General features: G+C 41.0%; 1 protein-coding gene across 1 annotated transcript in view; it reads right to left on the bottom strand.

Moving 5' to 3' along the window:
• Positions 1-10576, bottom strand: part of LOC117406160 (protocadherin-16-like) — a 198061-nt gene extending 187485 nt beyond the window's left edge. The window contains exon 1 of the mRNA XM_034010038.3: positions 10122-10576. The gene's annotated coding sequence lies outside the window, so the exon portion shown is untranslated. The remainder of the gene's footprint in view (positions 1-10121) is intronic.
• Between the last annotated feature and the right edge of the window lie 15698 nt (positions 10577-26274).

The following is a 26274-nucleotide window of genomic DNA, read 5'->3' as shown; positions in this document are numbered from 1 at the left end:
ATTTGTTTGGTGTGCAAGGTAATCAAGCATGCAATCTTCAGGTGTGAAAAAGTTATTCCTCCCCCTAGTTAACTCAACTTAATTAAAGGGATAATTAGGGTCAGATGTTTGAGTATTTTAGTTAACAACCAGGCCTGATTTGGGCCAGCCCTGCCCAATATAAATCTGACTAACTTTGGCCCTTACCATCAGAGTGAAGTTGTCGGCACACAGGTTCTAGTGGCACACCACGAACAAAAGAAATTCCTGAAGACCTCCGGAAAAAAGTTGTTGATGCCTATCAGTCTGGAAAGGGTTACAAAGCCATTTCTACAGCTCTGGGGCTCCATCGAACCACAGTCAGAGCCATATTGTCCAAATTGAGAAAGTTTGGGACAGTAGTGAATCTTCCCAGGAGTGGCCGTCCTGCCAAAATCTCTCCAAGAGCGAGGCATAAAATCATCCAGGAAGTCACAAAGAACCCTAGAACAACATCCAGGGATCTGCAGGCTTCTCTCGCCTCGGCTAAGGTCAGTGTTCATGACTCCACCATCAGAAAGACACTGGGCAAAAATGGGATTCATGGCAGAGTAGCAAGGCGGAAACCATTGCTCACTAAGAAGAACATGAATGTTCGTCTCAAGTTTGCCAAAAAGCACCTGGATGATCCTCAAGAGTTCTGGAACAATGTTCTATGGACAGATGAGTCAAAAGTGGAACTTTTTGGCCGACATGGGCCCCATTATGTCTGACGAAAACCAAACACTGCATTCCACAGTAAGAACCTCATACCAACGGTCAAGCATGGTGGTGGTAGTGTCATGGTTTAGGGATGCTTTGCTGCATCAGGACCTGGACGCCTTGCCATCATTGAAGGATTGAAAAATATGCAAAAATGCAGAAAATCAGACAGGGGGCAAATACTTTTTCACGGCACTGTATATATGTATATATATATATATATATATGTGTGTGTGTGTGTGTGTGTGTGTGTGTGAACAGGCATTTTCTATAATGAACATAAACAAGAATCGCCAAGGGTCATGTTTACTATGGAACACAGATAGGACGCATATATGCTCTATCCAAAAATGACCTTACCTCTGACCTTTGACTTCTTCTTGTTCAAATGCAAAACTGGCTTATAACTGCTTTGAGAGTGCAGATAGGGCCATGGTGACTATAAAACACATATAGGAAACCATATGGGCTCTATCCAAAAATTACCTTAACATTGACTTTTGATCTGTGAAGTTTGTTAAAAGTAAAGTTGCTGCGTCAAAAAACATGGAGGTCACAAGCAAATCAAATTTCAGCATATATTATACTATTAATCTATGGTAGCATATAGTACTGTCTTCAAAGACTAGTAGAGGCCAATGGGGTGCTATGCCACAGGGGAAATACGGTCATCGGTCACATGGTCTGGCACTTGGCCCCCGGTCATTGCTGCTTGCAGCTATATTTATTATTATTATTGTCGGAGACGAACTGTTGTACACCCATTGTTTACCTGAGCATTGGATCCTGATGTCTTGTCTAATTATCGTCCAATTTCTAATTTACCTATCCTTGCATAAGTCTTGGAAAAGGTTGTTGTTGCTCAGTTGTCTGCATATCTCTCTGCTAATAATCTCTTTGAAAAATTTCAATCTGGCTTTCGTAAACAACATAGTACAGAGTCTGTACTCATAAAAGTTGTTCATGACATTCTGCTGAATGCAGATGAGGGGCTGTTATCAGGGATTGTCTTTTTGGATATGTCTGCTGCATTTGACACCATTGATCACACGATTCTTCTTGATCGCCTTGAGAAAACTATTGGCATTACTGGCACAGTACTCTCCTGGTGGCAGTCCTACTTAACTTCCCGACATGAATTTGTGTCCTGTGGAGGATCAAAATCAGCTAATTCTGTTGTTTCTGGGGTTCCACAGGGCTCTGTTCTTGGTCCTTTACTTTTTAATTTGTATATGCTACCACTGGGTAATGTGATCAGACAACATGGTTTTAATTTCTACTTTTATGCCGACAACACCCAGATTTATTTTAAAATTAGTTCAGATGATGTAAACGTAAAATCCAGACTATCAACTTGCCATGACAAAATAGGGGCTTGGGTGTCAAAACATTTTTTGCAGTTAATGCAAATAAAACTGAATTTCTTCTAATAGGCTCTAAAATAGCATTAAATAAAATCGCACAACCAATGACCTTTGGCAGCCGCCACCCCACCCCCACCCCCCCCCAATCAGCTCTTCGAAAGCTGTTACAAAAAGATTTGAACATATTACACCTGTTGCATTGGCTTCCAGTGAAGTGCAGAGTTATTTTTAAAATTTTATTAATGACATTTAAGGCTGTCTCTGGAAATGGCCCTGCTTACATTAATTATATGCTTTTACCTTATGTCCCTGGATACCAGCTAAGATCTGCTGATGCTGGGCTTCTGGTGACTACAATGATAAAACGTAGCTCTTGTGGTGGAAGAGCCTTTAGTCATTATGCACCTGTATTATGGAACAATTTTCCAATTGAAATCCGTAATGCTGACTCAATAAATGTATTTAAATCAAAGCTTGAAACACATCTTTACGCAGAGGCCTTTTTGTAGATTGGAATGGCCTGTTTCAGAGTTTTGTTAATATGTATTTTTTTTTTTCCATTTTTGTTTTTGGATGTTTTTTTGATATTTTATTGTATATTATTGTATAGTATATTTATTTGTAATGCAAAGCGTGTTGGGATGCCTTGGCATGAATTAGACAGAATCAAACTGAATTGTGACAGAACGGGCCAGCTGACGCTGAGCAAGTTTGAGAATGGTTTGTAGATCAGATGTGCTGGTGCGGAGGGACGCCAGCGGCAATGACGAGGCAACTCTTGCCTTAAGTTTTTTTTTTTAATTTGGGAGGCATTGCGGCAAGCAGCTTGGGCACTGCGGCAATTGCTGCCGGTGCCGTCAGTTATTTCGCGCCCTGCATGACATACAGGCAGCCATTTTCAAAAAGCGTCATTAGCTTCCTGAGGAAGGCTCAGTTCTAACAAAGATACCAGCTTGGACAGATCAGAGATGCCGATCAGACCCCTGTATTTTGACATGTCAAGCAATACCACAGTTCACAAAAAGGGAGAAAAACAGGTGCGAGTAATCACTACTGGAAATGAGAAGCACCACATAACTGTAATGCTGTGTGCGACAGCAGACGGCCGCAAACTGCCTCCATAAGTTGTTTTCTTATATGCGTAATTGAGGTTGTATCTTTGTAAATGCATCTTTATTTGATGTTTTATTTTCTCCTCAAATTGAGGGTGGGAAATTTGGTCTGCGTCTTAAATTCAAGGGCATCTTAAATTTGAAGAAATACGGTAAATGAAGAGAATGTGCATTTACCTGTAAACAACCAGCAGTGTTTCTCTGTTCGCTGCATACCTTTTTATTATTATTTTAAATTTTTTAGTTAAAGGTGTAATCAGTAAATAACAATTCATCCACACCTAAATGATAACTGTATTTATTTGTTATAAGAGACACAGTAGTATAGGGGTACTGGTGTGAGTATTCCTGCAGTGAAAATGTGTGTTTGCATATGATTCTCGCTAACAGCAGGGCTGCAGAATGTTTGTGCCCACGCCCACAATGTGCGCCGAAGGATTTGGTCAGGAGCCAAAGATGTAGACTTTCTCCGGCATCCGATGAAACAAAGTAAATAAATCACCAACAGTCCCTCCCCTATCCAATGATATGCAAAGTATATGCAAAGTACTGCAAAGTATGGTGGCCCAGTATTAGTAAAAATATTTAATGAAACAAAAACAACAAAAAAAAAACATCACTCAAAACAAGAGGCTTATATCACATTTTACCAGTGGAGGTTTGAAATCTTCCAATTTTCACGTGCTCTTTCTGAACACTAGAGCAAGTGTGGCATAATACTGATTTAATGGGAGGTATGAGAATTGCCCTTATATTTCTAGAAACACAGGTTTTCCCAAAATTGAAATACATAAGATAAATATGTTTGCTTTTAAAATGATACCAGTACTGTATTGGCACAAGAAAAGGGTGATTTTAAAAAGTACTTTCAACTCCGGCCACTTAAAAGATACAGATGTTTCAAACCACAGTGTATACGATAATGTAAACAACACCAAGCTACAGACAATGAATTCCGGACTTTAAACGTGTTCCTGTTGTTTACAGGTAAGAACTCCACTTTATAGGAATATATTGTGTTTTACAATAATGTTTGTTATGGTAATTGTTTATTTATTAAGTTTAAACATGTTTAGTAAAACATAGCCTAAAGTTTTTGGAACATTGATAAACTTTCATAATGCAATACAAAAGAGAGATGCAAGAGTCTGTGAGATGTATTTAAACACCCCAAATAATTTTAAAACAAAAAACATATCACGATTAATTTGGTATAATAATTGTGTAAAAGGTGCTTGGTCTACCCGTTTGTCCATCCGTTTGCCATTTCTTCGTAACATTACTGTGATCTCAGGCTGTATACAAATTTGACACCTGTGGTCTTTAAAGTTCGTGCCATTAATGGACCATCCAGTAGAGACCTGGATTATTAATTCTACAAATGAAAATTGTGGTATCACGTGGAAGACCATTCATGTGCAACCTATGTTGAAATATGTAGTGGTCTATATGTCATGCTGTTCAGTGTTACTGTTGTCTACAGTACTATTTGACTTGATTTTAGGGGAGAGGGATTAATTAAGCAATAGCACCCTGATTGAAGAGCATTACCGAATGAAGTCGGGAAGGTAAAAGTCTAAGGAGCAGGTGAGGGCTTTACAGTAGTGACAAGGTCAACTATCAAGGTAATGCCTGAACACCATTATTTTATTGTGATCACAGTGCCTTTATTGTTATTTTAAACATGTTATATTTTTAAATGTATTTACATGTTAAATGTTTTGCTTTCCTTCAGTTTATCTAGAGTAGGCATTGTATCTGAATGATTTTCAGTCATGTATCGTGTGGTAGTGCCTTGGAATGGATATTCCTGACTGGTGGATTCAAGATTTTGTGTATTTATATGTCAAAAATAGATTGCATTTTCTGTATGCAACTTGGTTAATATCTGTGTTTTTCTATTACACTGCAGCTGGAATCCATTCCCAACAGGTTGTACCCCATACCTTTCCCATTTTCCAATATGGTTAAGTAATATCTATTCTATTAATTTGATACTTTTAGTATTCTATGTTATCGGACTATGCAATAATAACTGTTGCCTGTTCCTAAAGGTTGAGGGTTGAGGCATACGCATTATGTATGACTAGGATAACACTGGGTTATTAAATCACATTTTCAAGCATGTCCCTGGGGGTAGTTTTATATTTTGACATTACTGAAGTCAATCCTAGAAATACAAGATAAGCTCATTGAAAATAATTCAAGACAGCACAAGAAAAATCTCTTGGCAGGTTTTTTTCAAGGAACATTATTTTTAATATTATTATTATTATTATTGTTATAGAGAAGAAGAATGCTCCGTACATTCTCAGACTTGCCTTCCAAAGGCACAGTAAGTAGTGTAAAGATTTGAGATTATTAATTGTCATGGTTCGTTTTTAGAATTCATCTTAATTCATCTCTGGAATAACAAGCATTTACACACATAAACTGCATGTACAAGCGCTGTTAGAAAAAAAAATCATTAGTGGTCTATGGGGATGTGGGGCTGATGATATAATCCTTGGAATGTCATAAAGCCCTTCTTGTTAGAGCTCAACTATGTCCAGAAGCTTGACATCATTTATTTTACTGTTTTCTGTGTAAATTTCACAACTGTCTTTCAATCCTGTGACTCAAATAAAAATGGTTTAGCATAAAATTCTTTCCTCCCTTCCTCTCACTTTCTCTTAACTGTCAGTTAAGTATCCAAGTAGCAATCGATTAATTGGACACACAAAATATAATCGTTTGAATAAATATCAATGATTGTACCGCCCACAAACCCACCTCCCACAACAATTGAATGCAAGAGGTAATTAACTGTAATATAGTTTTATGAGAGGTACTGTAGGAGTACCGGCATAAAAATGTTTAATCAGGGGCTCCCAAGTGGCGCATCCGGTAAAGGCGCTCCGCGTGGAGTACAGGTTGCGCTCTATAGCCTGGACGTCGCCGGTTCGAGTCCAGGCTATTCCACAGCCGACCGTGGACGGGAGCTCCCAGGGACGGCGCACATTTGGCCAAGCGTCGCCTGGTGAGGGGAAGGGTTTAGGTCAGCTAGGGTGTCCTCTGCTCACCGCGCACCAGCGACCCCTATAGTCTGGCTGGGCGCCTGTGGGCTTGCCTGTAAGCTGCCCGAGAGCTGCGTTGTCCTCCGACGCTGTAGCTCTTGGGTGGCTGCATGGTGAGTCCGCAGTGTGAAAAAAGCGGTCAGCTGACGGCACACGCTTTGGAGGATAGCATGTGTTCATCTTCGCCCTCCCGAGTCAGCACAGGGGTGGTAGCGGTGAGCTGAGCTTCAAAATAATAATTGGCCATTCCAAACTGGGAGAAACTAATAAAAATAATTGGCAACGACTAAATTTAACAAAAAAAAAATAATAATTTAATATAGAGATGTGCAAACCAGTTCCTTTGAGTCCGGGTACCGATTTCCTGCTTTGGAACCAATGAACCGGACACAAATATCAAGGATTCGGTTTGTCAGTACTATTATGTTTTTAATAAAACTGATTATTAAAAAACATAAAACAATTAATTATCAAAGACTTTTAGTTTCTGTCAAAAATACACTTGACAACTATAATGGACACTTTAGAAAACAAAACGAAAAAAGCACGCACTTAGCTAGACTATATATTATACTATATAGATTATATATTTGCATTTTGTTGTCTTTGTGTTCGACTACTATCTGATCACGGCTGTGATGAGTTTAGTTTGACTTTTTTGCTCTGTGATTGTTTTTGGTCTTTCTAATGTTTTTTTAGGCTGACGCAGAACTTGTTTCTATGTATAAAAGATGCCAACCCCCCTCCTTCTGCTCACACATTGACATATGAACATGTTTTCTAAATAGTTTGGGAACTGGAATCGGACTCAAAATACCCGGTTTCAATGACAGATACCTGGTTCGGACCCAATTCCAAAAATCTCCTCAAATGCACATCATTCGTTTTATCAGCTGTGGGCGGCACTGATTGTACTTACATCGACTAGATGTGGTCATCAAACAGGAAACGCAAACGGAGCACGCAGCCCAGTTTGAAAAACATATTAAAAAAACATAAAAACAGTATTATTCTAAGGTTTAACAGTTCATTTTTAAACTCTAAAGAACTGCAAACTATATAGAGACAGTTTTCTTTAATGTGCACAATACATTTACATGTTATACAAGCCTGTCATCCTGCTCTGGATCTTTTTGTTTACATCGAATACACAGAGGGGCGTACTTACAAAGCATTTTCAAAACTGATTCGCTGGTAGGATGGGACCAGCAAATCAGATGCTGGTTAACACGAGCAGGAGAAGAAGAGCACGCCACTGCTTGTCTGTGGCAGAAATACTGTAAACTTCAATAATGTTAACTATGCACGCTACAAAAATGTAATTATTAAATTGATTATCCAGTATTTATATCAGTGTATATAATGAAGAATGGAATCAATTGAAAAATTGTTTTTCGATTTAATCGTAGCAGCCCTGCTTTAGGTTCTTGCTGTCTCGTTCTTTTCCTGCAGCGCTCCCAATGCATTTTTATTACCAGCTCTTCTGTTCCTTTACTTAACCCTACTTTAGGTGGCACAACACAGATCCTATTTTATAATACACATTTTAAATTACAGGGTATGAATCATGTTTGTTTCTGCCAAGGGATTTACGAAAAAAGTTCTGTACAGATCCCTATTTTTACTATTTATTGAGCAATAACATCCACATGGTTGGTATTACTGCTTGAGATTACTTCATTGAGAGGGAAGCCCATCAGGTTTGCTTAAAACATTAAAACACATAAAGACCATTAATTAGGATCAACACTTACATCTGAGGTTGTATTTGCTCCTAGAAAAACATTGTGTTTCTAAAATATGATGGGGATATTGTCTTACTTGATGGAAATGTGAAGTGGACCAGATATTTGGAATCTTACAAAGAACATAGAACAAAATTCCAGCAACTGTATGAGGCAATGACAAAATAATTAATACCATTGCTCAAACATGGAAAAAATCAAGAGTCAATCTGCACTCCGGGCAGCTGTACCACAGAACAGCTTTCAAACAGTTGGACAAGGCCTGTAATATAGGGATGGCCAAAGAATGTTGCGCTCCAGATAAACGACAATGTTGGAAAGATAAATATTTAATGGGACATGATGGATGACCATGGAAGTGGATGAATTACTTCTTTGGGGCTTCCCAGTAGAAGACTGAGAATATCAGCCTTAGTCCCCAAGTTCTCACTGCCTCAATGTATGTATTATTTCAGCAATATGTCAGTACTGAGTTCTCCTGTGTTGGCTTTAAGTTTCCTAGAACTGAGCTCTCTATGGAAAATCCTGGCAAAGTTGATCATTCCCAGTACAATGCGCTCTCTGCTGTACAGTATATTGAATTTGCTGTCTCACAGGTTCCTTAGTTCTGGGTCCTCTCTATTGAATTGGCTGGCTCTAGACTTAACATCCTAGTAATGGTACTTTGATTTTGCTGGCTATAAAACAACCAACTACAGTAATAAAAATGCCTTCAGAGCCAGGGAAAATTACACTTTCTGGATATGACAACCAAACCGACACTCCTTGCTATTTTTTTCTTTTTTTTTTTTTTTTTTTTTATAAACCCATTCAGTAGCTGCCCATGGAAACACCTTATTCAGCAAGAATTTCACCAGATGGTTTGTATTAAAACTAGAGTCGATTTTCAACCAGTGCATGCCTCACAGCACCAGCAGAAACTGAATCTGCCTCCACCCCCATCCCCCTAAACTTTACCTCCCAACACTCAAACACGTACACACAACTACTGGTGCATTTACACCGCTTGCTTAAACAAACAGAAAAAAAAAAACATGTATATTGATAATTTCCTTATTACTCTATAGACATAAAACACCAACCATAATAGAAAAAAACAATTAAACAATCAATTTATAATTTAAAAATGAATACAGTGCCAACAACTGCAGTCAATGCTGTCTGAATTTATGTTGAAGCATGCTAGTGTTCACTTTCATGATGTATAAAGTAACGGTGCCCCGCAGAAAAAAAAAATGATAAGAAAATCATCAAGATGTGTTGGTAACTGATAACAACAAACTTTTGTTAAACAGGGACATATTAAAAAAAAAAAAAAGATATCGCAATATAATCTATAATCTACAGTGCAGTACTTTTTTTTTACTCGGAGTAAATAAGTGACTTCGATACCTTATAAATCTGCAGAAATGTTAAATCAGATTACCTTTGTATATTAAACTAAATATCGTATGAATAACGTTACCATTAAACGTACATTTTAAATAAATATACGTTTAACCTGAACGGGAAAACCTTCCTTGCTGTACTCAAACCAGGCCTCCCAAATCTGGGGGTTTGGCTGTTACATGCCAACAAAATAAACAGAAACACAATTGTGTTTTATTGGAAAATACAATTTTTTAAAAGCTATTTCTTGAACACCCAAAATTGACTTCGGCTACATGTGTATTTTTGTAGTTAGGCATCATGAACTAATAATAATTCGTAAATTTGATGCATAACTGGCGGCAGTCTTTGGGGCATCATCATACTGCCTGGCAGTAGAATTTGTACTGGTAATAAGGAACGCCAAAAGGCTGGTGCCAGTAGATTTTCTGGCTCTAGACTCACTCTGTAATTATAAACAATATCCACTAACGTATTTTGAGTACGATGGATATTAATTTGAAACACTCACACACACACGCACACAATGCATGGTTTCTTGTAAGGATACCTGATACATGGGGAATAGCGTGTGCATAACTGAAAATCTTAGGATCCACCCTCTACACACATATTCATTAGCCGTAGAGGTAAAACGACATTTCTGCACTTGACAATTATCCTGTCCTTTAAAACATAAAATAATAATGTATTATTTTAACAATCTAAAGGAAATCATCTCGACTGTTCACTTACATTCATCTGCTCTCTTTTCTCCTTTGCTTTTGCCTCTTTGTTTCCGTGTGTATGAGTCTGTTATTCGGTTACCCCCAAATCCTATTTGTATGCAGCTCTCCTTTACAATTCCCTTGTCGTAGAAGAATCACAAAATGCAGTGGAAATGACAAGAACGAGGTTACATCCTATACACATCCACCCATTACCGGTACCCAGAAAAAATAAACAGAAGGGGAAATATTTAAAATAATTTGCAGGTTTTCTGTTATTTTCTGCAGAATGCAGTTTTTTTGTTAATTCCTGTCGTCTGGTGGACGTGGGTTTTCAGTTAAATGCCTCGTTCTGACTCCTTATCCAATGCCGTATAACGGTGCCTCTCGCTTTTTCTCTCTCCTTAGTTACAGTGCTGCGGGGTACTGTGTCCTTATGCTCCACGGTATTAGACACGGTTTCCACTGTTTGGTCTGCACGAAAGCTGAGAGACTGAACCTCAGCGAGTGAAATACGATCCCGGCCAATGTCCTGCTCTTGTTTGGATTTAGATAATGTATTCAACACGCAGAGGCGGGATAAGGCCGGTTAACCGTTCAGAAGCATGAAGAAGCTTGGAGATGCTGTTTGGGGTTACTGTAGACTTTGGTGCCACCAAGCTCTACTGTATGTGAATTATGAGTAAACAAAGGAAAACTGCAGTTTTATCTATATTGCACAAGGCCAACCCATGTTTAGATTTTTTTAAAATGTTTAAGATCAAGCTTCATCTAGGGTGTGTATCAACCATAAAGGCCAGATGTTGGTAAAGCTGGTGGTTTGCTGGTTTTCATGAGACTTGGTGCTGGTTGAAAAGCTGGTTAAGCTGGTCCATGAAAAAATATGTACATTAAAATGCCCTTGGTACTCATATTGTGATGTCAGCAGCATCTTTCAATTTCATCTTTGTACAATTGGATTATTATTAGTGACTGCACCACTACATTAGTTGGTGGGAATTCAAATGTAATTACAATACAGGTGTTATTTCATTTTGAATTCAGTGAAATGAACTGAATGATAGGATGATGTACATTATTAAGTTTTTATAAGGAGTGAACCGCTTATCTAATTGTGAATTCACTGGTTGCCTACGAGGGCTTGAGAGGAGGCGAAATTGGGAGTGAGATATTAAGAATGAGACCAGATGAGAGGATTTCTCCGGTTGCTTAGGAGGCTTGAGAGGGGTGAGACATTTGAGAGTTTAAGAGTGAGACGAGTTTGAGGGATGGCGAGATTGAGGGCTGGAGTTTGGGAATGGTGCTTAGTAACATTGAGGTTAGATACTGATAGCAGGACGAGATAGGGGGGACGAAGAGTTTTCCCTTCTCGTCGGGTCAGGCAGCATCCTCTGGCTGCTGGGCGACGTAGAGAGGGAGACATGAGAAGAGCAAAGGATTAGATATAAACACTTTCCGCCAGGTCAGGCAGCATCCTCCGACTGCTGGGTGACGTAAAAGTGAGAGAGAGAGAGCAAAGTTTAGACATATAACATACAACAAACCGACTCTCGCACTCGACGGGTCAGGCAGCATCCTCTGGCTGCTGGGCGTTTAGTGGAGCAAGAGACAGGAAGGGGACGAACAGGACAAAAGGACAGATCCTTCGCAACTCAGTGCAGCATCCTCAGGCAGCTAAGCTGGCAGCTGGGCGGCGTGGAGAGCTTAGGAAAAAGTGTCTCGGGTCCGTTTAGGAGAGACGAAAACAGAGAAACCCCCCCCCCCTCGGTCGGGGCCCGCTCGGCAGGTGGAGGCACGGCCTACTGCATGAGGGGGCTGAAATGGTCCTGGACCTGAAATAGAAGAGAGGAGATGGGACAGCAAGGTTGAGGCCTGGAAGGCTTAGCGCATAAGCAGCAGAAGAATAGGATGTGGCCGGGGGTCCCCTCAGGCCGGCGAGGAACAGCCGGGCGGCAGTGGTTGAGACGAGAGGCCGACCCGGACAGCCGGGGGAGTGAGACTCACTTCCCCCCCTGAGGGAGCCCTGTGCGGACAGTGCGATATAGAAAGGAGCAGAGGAGGGGAGGAGGAGGAACAAAAAACAAACACAGACAAGGAAGCGGAAATAGTGCTGGGTTAAAGTAGAAAAAGAGAGCGAGATAGACAGGAGGGGCAGCCAATAACACATACGTGGAGCAGAGCTGGCCATGCCCTAATAATTGACGTGGCGAGCGCTGCATTGTGCGATTGGCTGGAAATACTAAATGAGGCTGAACTGGGATCAGCTTCCACCCGGAAGAGATCGCGGACGCTACCGGGCAGGATGCCACGGAGGGAAGGTAAGACAGGCTAAAGAAAAGGAAATAGGATAAGAAGAAAAAAGGAGCGCAAAGCGGGAGAGCGCCCTCTACGGCATCCCCCGAATTACGCCTAAAGGCTAACATTTATTATTTAGAGCGTCAGAAATGTATTTGAAAAAGCTTCCTTGGTTTGTTTGGTGGTATTGTTCCATATTTCCACAGGAGTGCATAACAGTTATTATTATTTAGCAGACACCTTTATCCAAGGCGACTTACAGAGACTAGGGTGTGTGAACTATGCATCAGCTGTAGAGTCACTTACAATTACATCTCACCCGAAAGACAGAGCACGAGGAGGTTAAGTGACTTGCTCAGGGTCACACAATGAGTCAGTGGCTGAGGTGGGATTTGAACCAGGGACCTCCTGGTTACAAGGACTTTTCTTTCACCACTGGACCACACAGCCTCCCCTGCACAGCATCTAAGTGATTTGGAGTGATGCAAGAGAAGTGACAGAAGAATCCAGGAAGTTTGTCCTGTTTTGTTGTAAAGAGGGAAAGGAGGAAATGCTTGGAATAAATAACTACCATCAAATTATCAGAAACCTTTGTGCGTGTAGCTGGTAGTGTTGACGATTAGAACCATTTGTACATGTAGCTAATATTTCTTATGCCACACATTTCTTTACCACTGGACCACACATAGGAGGCTGTGTGGTCCAGTGGTTAAAGAAAAGGGCTTGTAACTAGGAGGTCCCCAGTTCAAATCCCACCTCAGCCACTGACTCATTGTGTGACCCTGAGCAAGTCATTTAACCTCCTTGTGCTTTGTCTTTCAGGTGAGACGTAATTGTAAGTGACTCTGCAGCTGATGCATAGTTCACACACCCTAGTCTCTGTAAGTTGCCTTGGATAAAGGCGTCTGCTAAATAAACAAATAATAATAATAATTTCTACCTCAGCTCACAGTAAGTAACTAAAGACCTGTAATAACCAAAACAGTAACATATTTAAACATTTAATACATTATTTACATCAATTCTCCTCTCTCTCTCTCTCTCTCTCTCTCTCTCTCTCTATATATATATATATATATATATATATATGTATGTTGTTATCACTGCAGGTGCTATAAACTAAGTTATATAGGAGGTTGTTTACATTATTTTGACAAAAGGTATTTAGAGTGTGTCGCACTACAGGAAGTTGCTGAAAACTGGGACTTTTTTAAGATTTTGAGAAAAATGTCGGGACACCGGGACCTTTGATGCAAAACCGGGACTCTCTCGGCTAAACCGGGACGTTTGGTCACCCTAATAGTGCTGTGTCACTTAGGCTCAGTGATCTATTCTTTTAATGAAACAGAGGACAACATTGTGGTTATAAATAGAATAATGGTTGGTTCAGTGTGTATTCCTAGGGAAAAATACCATCGAGAGGTTCTGAAGATAGTGCAACATCGAGAGTGAAGCTCGAGAGGTTCCTGTCCCCAGAACCTAGAGATGCTATTACCCCTGGTTATACACACTGAACCAGCTATTATTTTTGGTAATAAATGGATCAGAATCTGAGAAATATGCATCTTACGAGTGTGTCACTGGTGTACAGCAAATGAATGTCTTTATCTGACAGTGGCTCTGCTTGCTTAAGTCTGTTCCCCATGCCAAGCTTTTTCAGGTACTTTTGTTTATTTACAGTATAAGGGTATCTAGGGTCTACTTGAACACTGAGGAGGGACTCTGGAAAATTGAGGCAGAGTAGTTTTTTTTTGTTAAGTGCCTGTCTATGCTGCACAGTACTCCTCCAATGGTGCTAGGCTCGTATTCAAAGCTGTCTTGTTTTTTTAATTGAAAGATAAAGTCTGCCATAATACTGTGTGCTGTGCGGTGGCTATGGTTTTTATTGCCCGTGACTCACCAATTTTTGACAGGACTGCAGTAGACAAACGTCGAATTCTCTTCAGACTATCTTGCTTTTGGATAAATTCCAGTAATAGCGTTAATACACAGAGCAAGTGGTCTGTAAAAGACGTGCAGAAATGATGAAGAATATGGTGCAGGACGCTAAAAACTGAAATCTTTAAAAGGAAAAATCTACAAACTGGTGATGATCCTCCAACCAAATTGAAAAGAACAACTGAACTTGTGGTAGAGATTTTCTGAGAGAAACCCCCATTATTTTGGGGGATTCCCAGTGGGTGAGAGAGTGGGGTTGCTCAGGAGGGCGTAAAGGATAAAGTTTCAGTTTCGGAAGAGTTTGTTGCCCCCAAAACAAACAACAGTGGTGGGGTGCACAATCATGACAGTTTCCTAACAACATGTTTGCTGTACTTTTCAGGCACTGCGTTGCTATGCAGTTCTGATTTAGGAAAAAATCGGCCGTATACTCAATTCATAGTCATTTAAGGGAGTGGATATTTAAATGTCGGTATCTGATTACTAAGTAGGAAAAGAACGAGCTTCATGGATTACCATGAAGATAAAAACATTTAATAACAAGAGAAATGAATTCACATGTTGTTGCGCACATTCTTAATTATGCCGCGCATTAGCTACTTGTTTGTTCAGTTACCTTTCCAACACACACAAACACACACACACACACACACACACACACACAATTATATCAAATATAATTTCTACTAAGTACAAGTTTTACTACTTAGAATTTATATTTGTATTTGTGTGTGTGTGTGTGTGTGTGTGTGTGTGTGTGTGTGTGTGTGTGTGTGTGGAACATCTAAAAGTTACATTTCATTAACACTTGAAACGTCTTTTACAATACAGTACATGTTTTTATTTTGAAGCTAGCCACAGCGCTTCAGCAGAAACATCTCGATCAGAAAATTGCAAAGCTGCAGGCTGCAGCAGCTCAATCTGGATTCTGTGCTGCGAGCGACACACACACACGAGAAATCATGTTACTTTTGTTTTAGCTTAGAAACTACTTTTGTTTTTACAATTTTGTAAAGATGGGCTGAGGTGGGCACCCATTCTGCTTTGCGCAGTCCTGCCGAATCAGTGGTCCGAGAAGTTTGTACAGAGCAATACCCACTCGCTTCTGCAATGCACAGGTTTACGGACATGTATTGGTGACGGCTCCATGTCTACACGTACAAATTCCACCAGTTGGTCAAACGTAGGTCGGATGACCCGAAATGTTTCAATCCATTGTTCGTCAGAGAAAGACTCGTGAAGCACAACCTCCTCCCACCAAACAGAGGGACGATGATGCGCCCGCATTCGTCTTTCCTGCAGATGCACAAATAGAGGTCTGTACATAGGGACGAAGTGGATGAGGGTGTCTGCTGGAAAGAAAGCTCTAGATAAAAAAGCAATATATGCACGATTCCTTTCCTGCAAACCCATTGCATGGGACTGAAGGAGTTCTTCCCATACAAGACTCTAGCCAGTGTTTGTCTGCATCTTCTCCATCCATCCATTTTTATCGCAACTACGTTGTAAGTAGGCATATGATTTTATATACCCTTATAACTAATAAGCAAATACACACAAATGATATATTTATTATATTAACAGCGTTTGTGTACGTTTCCATATTTTAATATTTCAACAAAGTACCTGTGTTTGAAACCAACACATCATGAGTTGTTTTTAATATATTTGTTCCACATTAACGCATATTTGTGATTATTGAACGCATAATCCTTTTGTTTAGCACATTAACAGTTATGCAGTTGGCTAAAACTAATATATATATATATATATATATATATATATATATATATATATATATATATATATATATATGCTTAAAACAAAGGCAATTGCAATTATATGCACGACCCTGACTCTCCAGCAAGCATTGGATCACATGCAATGCAGAACAAATGGGAACCCCTTTCTCACTAAATATACCTGACCCAGTCTTGTCAGTCAAAAGAGTTATGGAGGTACCATTGCAAGTGACAGATTGCTCATTAAAATCTTTTGCATGTATTTGTTTGCAAGGGGCCTCAGTAGCCTAAGAAGCATAAGAAAAGCAGTAATGGGAACTGGTGAGTGCTGTTGGTTTTTGTACACATGCTACTTCTACCATTTCTAGAACAACTAATTCTAAACAATAATAGTAATAACTATTATTATTTTCTTCTTCTTGGCAGCATGAACCGTTTTAACTGCAAGCCTTTTGCATTCTAGACAGATGGGGGTAACCTTCTCTTCATCTCTGCCTAGCGCGTCAAGCCTCATGTAAACCCCTATGCATTATTGAATGATATCCTTTATCACGCAGCATCTCTTTTCAGCGCGTTTGGTGATAATTAAATAAACCCTCCAATTATTTTATTATTAATGAGGTCGTTTGCATTTGGATGACTAAATTCTCTCTCTAAAATAAACTCTCATGTAAACGTGGAAGCAGAACTCTCATGACCAAAAAAGCGCGAGAGATCTGTTGTCACGCTTTTCAGTTTTTGCTTGTAAACTGCCCCTGTTTCACGATGTATTTGCATGACAACGTCATACAATCATGACTGTAGAGTCGATTTTCACGTGCATGTAAACCAAGCCAGTGTTACTGAAATTATTGTAGATGTATCAGAAGGTAGGCAGGCAGATGAAAAAGGCAGAATGTTTTAAAATAATTTATGACTGCTGTTATTTTTATTTTCAAACTGCTGTCCGTTACTGTATAGAACAAAGCTTTTTTTGAATACTGATTGTAATTTGTTACTCATTCATGCATGCCTTCACTGTCATATATTAATTTAGCTTGATTGTATATTAACTATGTAAATGTAGTAAGAACATAGAGACAATAGGGTTAAAAGGGAAAATAAATGTTATAAAATGTGCATTTTAAATACTCTATTTTGATTGGTTAAAACAGGTCACACAGGGTTGTTGATATTACAGCATATCACACACCCTGTCGTGCCTTACTGCTTACTCATCACCTTGTAATGATAGTATTATCACTTTATGTTCAGGGGTATTACAATCATTTTTTTGTATGACACACAGTACTATTATTTCGGTCTATCCATATATTACAACCTCTTTAATGATAATAGAACATTTACCTTCTATTAGTTACTTGAAAATATGGAGCACTAATCCTTTCAATTAAGTTCCTTCTGAATGAGCTATTTATACCCTTTTATGTAAGCCCATATTAAGCAGGTGTCTCCACAGCATATTTCCTGCCTTGTAAATAACAGCATTAGCTCAGCTTCAGCTCCATTATGTTGGTGAAGAAGGAAAAGGGTGTTCGTTTCCAGTGACTAAGTCTGGCACTGTTCCAGAGTATTCCCTTAAATGTGCAATGCTGAGGATAACAGCAGCACAGAGAAAGCAATTTTATTCAAGTGAAGAGTCTGTGGACGTTTGGTTTAATCCAAGTCCACACGCACAGATGTTTGAAGGAATGTATACAGCAAGGATACTGAAAACCTACAGGGATATTATATGTTGTTTCCAGTATACTATACAGTATAGAGTACCATACACTGCCGTTCATTTGTTTCCTGTTTTACCCCACTAAAGGCCCCTTGCAAACAAATACATGCAAAAGATTTTAATGAGCAATCTGTCATTTGCAATGGTACCTCCAGAACTCTTTTGACTGACAAGACTGGGTCAGGTATATTTAGTGAGAAAGGGGTTCCCATTTATTCTGCATTGCATGTGATCCAATGCTTGTTGGAGAGTCAGGGTCGTGCATATAATTGCCTTTGTTTTAAGCATATATATATATATATATATATATATATATATATATATATATATATATATATATATATATATATATGTATATATATATATATATATATGTATGTGTATATATATATATATATATATATATATATATATATATATATATATATATATTTACCAACAAGCAGCAAAGACAACAGTGCAGTGTCTCACACTACAGTATGATGCTGCATTTACTTTTTACCAAGTCTACTCTTTTACCAAGACTCACTTCTAAGTACTACTGACCAGGTCCAAACTTGCTTAGCGTCCAAGACTTGCTTTTGCTTTTACTATTGGGAACACTATGTTTTTATTTATGGTATGTATTTTTTACTTTAAAAGCCTCTTGAGATGCAAAATATGGTATAGTGTGCCATGTGAGTTGTTTGGTGGTTTTGTGATGTGGAAGCTAATCCACTGGGTGCTATACGTTGAACTTATCAAACTAATTTCATTCATTCATAACCTGTGCTGGATAAGAACACAGGTCTCCAGTTGAAAAGAATGAAATTCCCAGACATTTTATTTTTAAACCTGTGGCTATAACATTTTGGTGAAATACTGAAATTAAGATTTTCTGTCACACAGGAGTGAATGACTCAGCCATTTATCTGTTGCAGCTGTCAATGTTGAGTTATAGGACCATTTCCTCCTCCTCAAGAAATAATTGCTACATTTAACATCAATGGACCCTAATGAACCATGTCTCTGTGTAAATGATCACTCCTCCCTCCGGAGGCAGAAGCCCCCCCAGCGCCACCTAGTGGACAGTTCTCAAGTAAGCGAACAAGGCTCAAGGGAAAGAAGATCCTGATCTTCAGATTTTCCTAAGAAACTTCTTTATTTTTTTTCATTCTTTGTCACCAAGGTTTTATGGTTTATCACAATATACATACTATCATGAATAATGAATTTAAATTTGCTGTCTTCCACAATGAAATCCCTATGGTCACTGGCACATTATTCTAGGGTTTTTGTGTGTAGGCATTTTTGTACACTTCGCCACAATTCTATTTTAAATCCTCTATATCTTAACTGTAATACAGCTTGAAATCCCGCTAACAAGCCTCCATCCTGATTGTAATCTTGTTTTAAATCTTGCAAGCGGAGTCTCCAATAGAAATGTAGGAATGCGCTGTCATGCAGTAGTTGCGGCAGGTTTAAAGTATTCAGAACGAATCAATGATAGATGCAAGTCAGAAAGGCGGGACATTGCCCAGCAGCACTGGGAAATATATTTATTATTATTTTTGTAGTAGGTTTTTTTTTTTAATTGAAAAAGGGTAAAGTCAACGTGAATTGATTAACCATTTCCATCGTTTTCCTGGTGTTTTCCGGTGTTCATTGGCATCCACAGATTTCATTTTTTTTGTATCGCGGGTGTTTTATCAGGTTTTATTGATTAAAACCGAAAATCAGAAGCCCTAAATATAATACAATAGTGGCAACTTTGAGTTAAAAAATGGAAAATCTCTATAAATTCACAGGGGACAGATATTACTGCTGCATACCCCATATTTGTCAAACCACTTCACCTCTCAAAGCATGGTAAATGTTATTATTATTATTTATTTCTTAGCAGACGCCCTTACTAAACTGGTTAAGGGTAGTGCTATCTAATGCAGGGCAGGGTAAGCCTGTTCCCCTGTTTATCAGTTATCAGAAAATCTTTCTTTGTCCAACATACTTTTCGCACTGTTCAGTTTTTCTCCTCTCACCACTTCAACCCTTCTCCTTGAACACACAAACTGAAACCTTTTTAACCACAACTTGATCACTTGCATCTGATCAGCATTTGCCCATTAATTATACAATTAAGCAATTGTTACATTTGTTATCATATAGTGTGTGTGGCTATCCTCAGGGTCCTAAAGCTTCCAAATTAATGTTTGGTACATACACATCATCACAATATATATATATAATTATGAAAATGTAGACAATAAATACGGCTGCCAAGTGCTCTAACCAATTAAGCTCTCCACACACCATAATATTGTTACTGCAGGAACAGACTCTGTTGTCTGCAGGTATACGTATTGGAATCTGATGAATGCGTGCTTGTTGTATTTACTCTGCTACAATCAGTGGGACCCTCTCCTTCCAATGTATAGTTAAATGCTTTGGAAAACAGGATGCTCCTCATCGCTGGAACTTCCTGAAGCTCTTGTTTCAGCACCGCTGGGAACTTAATATCGGAGAGACTTTCTTAACAATGCTTCCTTGACAGCTTCCTGCCACAGGAATGTACCGTACCAGCTCCTGGCTGTGGACTCAAGGTCACGCCAGTGTGGGAAAATTGATTTTCTTTCATTTCACAATGCTGGACCCTTTTTATTTTACTGTACTTTCATTCAGTATTATTATTATTTATTTCTTAGGAGACGCCCTTATCCAGGGCGACTTACAATTGTTACAAGATATCACATTATTTTTACATACAATTACATTATTTTTTACACATTATTTTTACATACAATTACCCATTTATACAGTTGTATTTTTATTGGAGCAATCTAGGTAAAGTACTTTGCTCAAGGGTACGGCAGCAGTGTCCCCCACCTGGGATTGAACCCACAACTTTCCGGTCAAGAGTCCAGAGCCCTAACCACTACTCCACACTGCTGCCCCAGGAGGTACTCTGGAACTGATGGGGACACCTGCTGGGAGATGTGAGGACAGTTTTCCTCTCCAGGTGAATGGCTTGCAAACAGAGATTTTTTTAACAGTGTAGTACCAGATATCATGTATGCATACATAAATGTATTCTACTATCCTCTCTCACTGACCTGGGAATCTCTGGAACTGCTCTGGCCTGGTTCTCCTCCTACCTACCAGGTAACCTGCCGTGGAGCAACCTCCACACCTCGCCCTCTCTCAACAGGAGTCCCCCAAGGGGTCTTGGGTCCTCTCCTGTTCTCTCTCTTTACCCGCTCCCGGGCCCCCTCATCACATCCTATGGTTTCTCATATCATTTCTATGCTGATGATACTCAGATGTTCCTTTCCTTCCCCACCTCTGACTCCACCATCCCCTCCCGTATCTCTACCTGTCTGTCTGCTATCTCCTCCTGGATGCACTCGCATCACCTCAAACTCAACCTCTCAGAATCTGACCTCCTTTTCTTTCCCTCCTCCTCCTCCTCCCCCTCCTCTGATCTATCTATCTCCGTTCCTCTGGAATCTACCACACTCTCTCCCTCCTCCTCAGCTAAGAACCTCTGAATCACCATGGACCCCTGCCTCTCTTATTCCCAGCACATCTCCACTCTGGCACGCACTTGCTGATTCTTCCTGAGCAACATACGAAGAATCCGACCCTTCCTCACCAACTACGCCACCCAGCTCCCGGTCCAGGCCCTGGTACTCTCCCGCCTAGACTACTGCAACTCCCTCCTGGCTGGCCTCCCTGCATCCGCCACCCGTCCGCTACAGCTCATCCAGAACTCCGCTGCTCGCCTGGTGTTCTCTCTGCCTCGCTTCTCCCACGCAACTCCACTGCTCCGCTCACTCCACTGGCTCCCGATCACCGCTCGCATCCAGTTCTCTTGTACTCGCCTACAGATGCCTTGACCAGACTGCACCCAGCTACCTCCAGACCCTCATCTCTCCCTACACCCCCACTCGACCTCTCCGCTCCTCCTGCACTAGAAGACTGGCTGTTTTTAACCTCCTCTACGCTCCCCTGCCTCCAGAGCCCGCTCCTTCTCCACCCTCGCCCCGCAATGGTGAAATGACCTTCCTACAGATGTCAGGACTGCCCAGTCCCTGACCATCTTTAGGCACCTCCTCAAGACTCGCCTCTTCAGACAGCACCTGTAGAACTCCTCTTTTCCCTCTAGACACTTATCACTCTTCCTTAAATGCGCTTTACTAGCTCTTATCTGCTCCCTATTTTACTGCATTTAATCCTGTACTTTAGAGTACTGTAATCTTTCAAGTGTCATTTAATCTGTAGTATTTTGTATTTAATTATATTCTGATGTAACTATCACTGACACTGTATTTTTTCTTGAAATGTATTTTTGTTTACGACTGTAAGTCGCCCTGGATAAGGGAGTCTGCTATGAAACAAATAATAATAATAATACAAGTTTGCTAAAACATGTGTTTCTTTCTAAACCACATATTGGAGAACTATAAAGTGAATTTCTGTGCAAAGCAGAGAACATTTATGGAACTATTTTGTTAGCTACAATCACTTTAAGGGGTTTCATTATTGCTATTTTGTTGGCTTTAAGTTCAGACAAAGGGAAATAGGTAGTTATGCTAACAATTCATAAGATTAGTGAAGGAAATATTTAAAATGAAGACATTCCCAGAGCATCCTTATCATCTGTTATAATTATTTTGCAGTTACAATTTACAATTATATTCATATTTACATATTCAAATACCAGTTTAACAGGATTTTCTTTTTTAATATGCCTTACCATTTTGATGATATTTTCAATGGCTCTGAGTAGTACTGAGTGATTTAAATGTTGATTTAACAGGATTGTTAATGAAGAGGTTTCATGTTGATTGCACATTGTTTAGGTAGTGCAAATTACCCAGTTTTCATTGAAATCTTCTGTGAATTGCTCCAGACCCTAATTATACTGCACCGTTTTACATGCTTTATGTTAAATATGATCGATTACCAAAGCTCTTTCTCCAAATCATTACCAAAATGTTTACAGAAAGAAGACGTACCCAATAAAGTTACTAAACCAGAAATAAACAACTCAGATAATGAATGTTGGGCTTTGTAAATAATCTTAAATGTTTTCTTATTCATTTTACAACTAGAACTGTTACTCTTTCCTTTCAGAGAATGTGCGAATGACTGGCGTACACCTGATCTTCCAAACATTTCTGCAGATGTTTAAGTTTCCAATATGATAAATTCCAGCATTATGGATGTGACATTTGCACACAAAATGACTCTGTTACCATACACAAGGGGTCCTTTAATGAATTAAAGAAACATTATAGACTATTTAGATTGTGTTTTTTAAACTGTGTCCTTTAAAATTCCATGGTTCAGAGTCTCACAATTTTTTTTTTGTTGCCCAAAGAAACTCACATTATGGATGTGATAGAAATGAACAAGCATTTCTGGGTCACTTTACATGTTCTCAGAAATCTGTGATTTGACCTGCACCCATGTAATTTTGTAAGAAAGACTTGGCTGCTCCCCAAAATCATATTAGTTAATATATCAGGTTTTTAATATTTTAACAGTACAAGTCCAGCGTTATGGATGTGACACAGCGTTATGGATGTGTGTGGCAAAGTGATTTGTAGTGCACAGGTGCAGTGTTTTTTTTTCAAAATATAAATAATTAAGAATAACATTTAAATATACCTCTAATGAGGTTTTATTAACAATGTGAATGCAGAAGGGTCTTCTGTGTAACAATGCAGTATTCTCTGAAAGCTTTCTGAACTGCTGATAAATCTCCACATAACCAGTCAGGCAGTGACAAGAGACAGAAAAACGAGAGGTTGCGGATGCAACCCCGGTTCCCTGAAAGAGAAAATAACCATCAAGGTATGGGACATTGCCATCAGGCAGTAGGGATTGGCTGAGCTTTATGTCAAAGCTGCCGATAGGCCTCCGCGCAAGCTGCCGTGTAAGCCCGCCCCCCTGGGAGCTTACTATACGCAGCGCGCGGAGAGTCACTTCCTCTTTTGCCCTTCAGGCCGTGAAGGCCTCCAGAGCGACCTCGCGGCTTGATGGTTATTTTCCCTTTCAGGGAACCGGGGTTGCATCCGCAACCTATCGTTCCCTTTCAAGTCGAAAATAACCATCAAGGTATGGGAACAGTGTACCCAAGCCGTCGCGAGGGAGGATTCTCGGCAGTAGGACAGCCTTACGTCATAACGCAACTGCGTAGGCAGTACATCTACACATATGCGGAGCTGCGCCTCAGCGTCTATGCTCGCAATGACACCTGTCCCAAGGTGGAATAGTCACACCATATTGTCAACCACTCTAGACGTCCGCAACCTGAGGCGTCATAGAGTGCAACACAGATGCTCCAAATGACGGAGCAGAGGATTCCAGTACATTTAACCGGTAGAACCTCGTAAATGTATGCGGTGTAACCCAACTGGCTGCAGCGCAAATGTCAGACATCGGCACCCCTCTAAAGAGGGCCCAGGATGTTGCCATACCCCTAGTGGAATGTGCCCTGGTGGCAGAAGGCCCATAGTATCATATGCTAACTGAATAGCATCCACTATCCAATGAGAAAGGCGTTGCTTAGACAACGGCTGACCCAAAGTTTTAGAACCATGGCATATGAACAGCTGTTCTGTTTGCCTCACAGTCTTTGTGCGATCAATATAACACCTCAATGCCCGCACAGGGCAGAGCATGTGTAACCGCTCTTCCTCTGGGAAGAAAAAGGAGGAGGATGGAACGCCATCAACTCGACTGGTTGGTTCATGTGAAACGGGGATATGACCTTGGGTAAAAAGGCCGGATTTGGACGCATGGAGACCTTAGAACCGTCTCCTGCGAAACGAGTACATGATGGATGCACCGAGAGTGCATGTAACTCGCCCACACGCTTTGCTGATACCACTGACAGCAAAAACGCAGTCTTAATAGACACGAACTTCATATCCACACTGTGGAGAGGCTCGAACGGTGCCTTGGTAAGGGCTTCTAGCACCACATCAAGGCTCCAGGTAAACTGGTCGACCTTGGAGGCCGCAAGCGTCTTGCGCCCTTTAGGAACTGAGATGCCAGGAAATGGCAACCAGGTGATAACCCGTCAATGCGTACATGGCAAGCCAAAATAGCGGCCAAATACACTTTAAGTGTAGAGGGAGACTTACCCTCATCTAACAGCTTCTGCAGAAACTGTAATATCACTGCCATAGGGCAGGAGACCGGGTCATGGCCCTCAGCCAGACACCAACTCTGAAACAATTACCACTTATACGCATATTGCGACCGAGTAGAGGGCGCTCTCGCACTCTGAATGGTGGATATAACCGCCGTCGAAAGCCCTAAGGCTGACAGGCGCTCCCGCTCAGGGGCCAAGCCCATAGCTGCATGAGCTTGGGGTTCGGGTGCCATAGCCCTCCTTGGGCTTGGGACAACAGGTCCGCTCGCAGAGGGAGCTCCCTCGGGCGACCGTGCAACAACTGCACTAGACTCGGGAACCATATCCTCCGAGGCCACCGAGGAGCGATCAGGATCACTGTCGCTTGCTCTACCCTGACCTTCTCCAAGAAGGCGGGGAGCATCGAAATCGGTGGAAATGCGTACAGGAGCCCTGGCGGCCATTCGTGAGCCAGTGCATCGACTCCTAGGGGGCTGTTGAGGTCCTTCACCGAGAACCATAGGGGGCAGTGCGTGGTCTCTCGCGAAGCGAAGAGATCGACTTGCGCTGTGCCGAACCAGTCCCAAATGCGCTCTACCACCCGAGGGTGAAGACGCCATTTGCCTGCAAGAGGACCTCCTCTGGACAGGAGATCCGCTGCGTAATTGACTCTGCCCGGTAGGTGAACCGCCCGCAGAGAGGCTAAACGCGGTTGAGCCCAAAGCAACAGCCGTGTTACCAACCGGTGAAGACCGGGGGACCGCAAGCCGCCCTGGCGGTTGATATACGCCACTACCGTGGTGTTGTCTGACCGCACTAACACGTGCTTGCCTAGAAGCACTGGCAAGAAGTGCCGCAGGGCAAGGTCCACCGCTCTGAGTTCCAGAGCATTGATGTGGGCCGACCTCCAGGGTCCTGACCACACTCCGCGAGTCCCCGACCCGTTCCAGACTGCTCCCCAACCTTAGTTGGAAGCGTCGGTCGTAATAACCTCCCTTCGGAAGATGGGACCCAAGCGTACGCCCTGGCGGATGTTCGACGGAACTTTCCACCAGCGCAGTGCTTCCCAGCAGGTTCGGGATACCCTCAACCTGCGGTGTTTGTCTCTCCGCGGATGCAACGCGAAGGCATTGAACCAGGCCTGCAGAGGTCTCTGGTGTAGTAAGCCCAAAGGAAGGCTTGCGAGGTGGCAGCCATCAACCCCAGCATGCGCTGACACAGCTCCATGCTGACTGTTTCTCTCAACCTGAATAGGGAGAGACACCGCTCCAGTGAGGCAACTCTTTGTGTCGACAGGGTCGCTTCCATGGACACAGAGTCCAGATGCAGACCCAAGAATTCGGTCTGTTGGCTCGGCACGAGG

Source organism: Acipenser ruthenus, chromosome 9, assembly GCF_902713425.1.
Source record: "Acipenser ruthenus chromosome 9, fAciRut3.2 maternal haplotype, whole genome shotgun sequence".
NCBI lineage: Eukaryota > Metazoa > Chordata > Actinopteri > Acipenseriformes > Acipenseridae > Acipenser > Acipenser ruthenus.
Note: the sequence above shows the minus strand (reverse complement) of the source record. Positions and strands in the feature narration are given on the sequence as shown.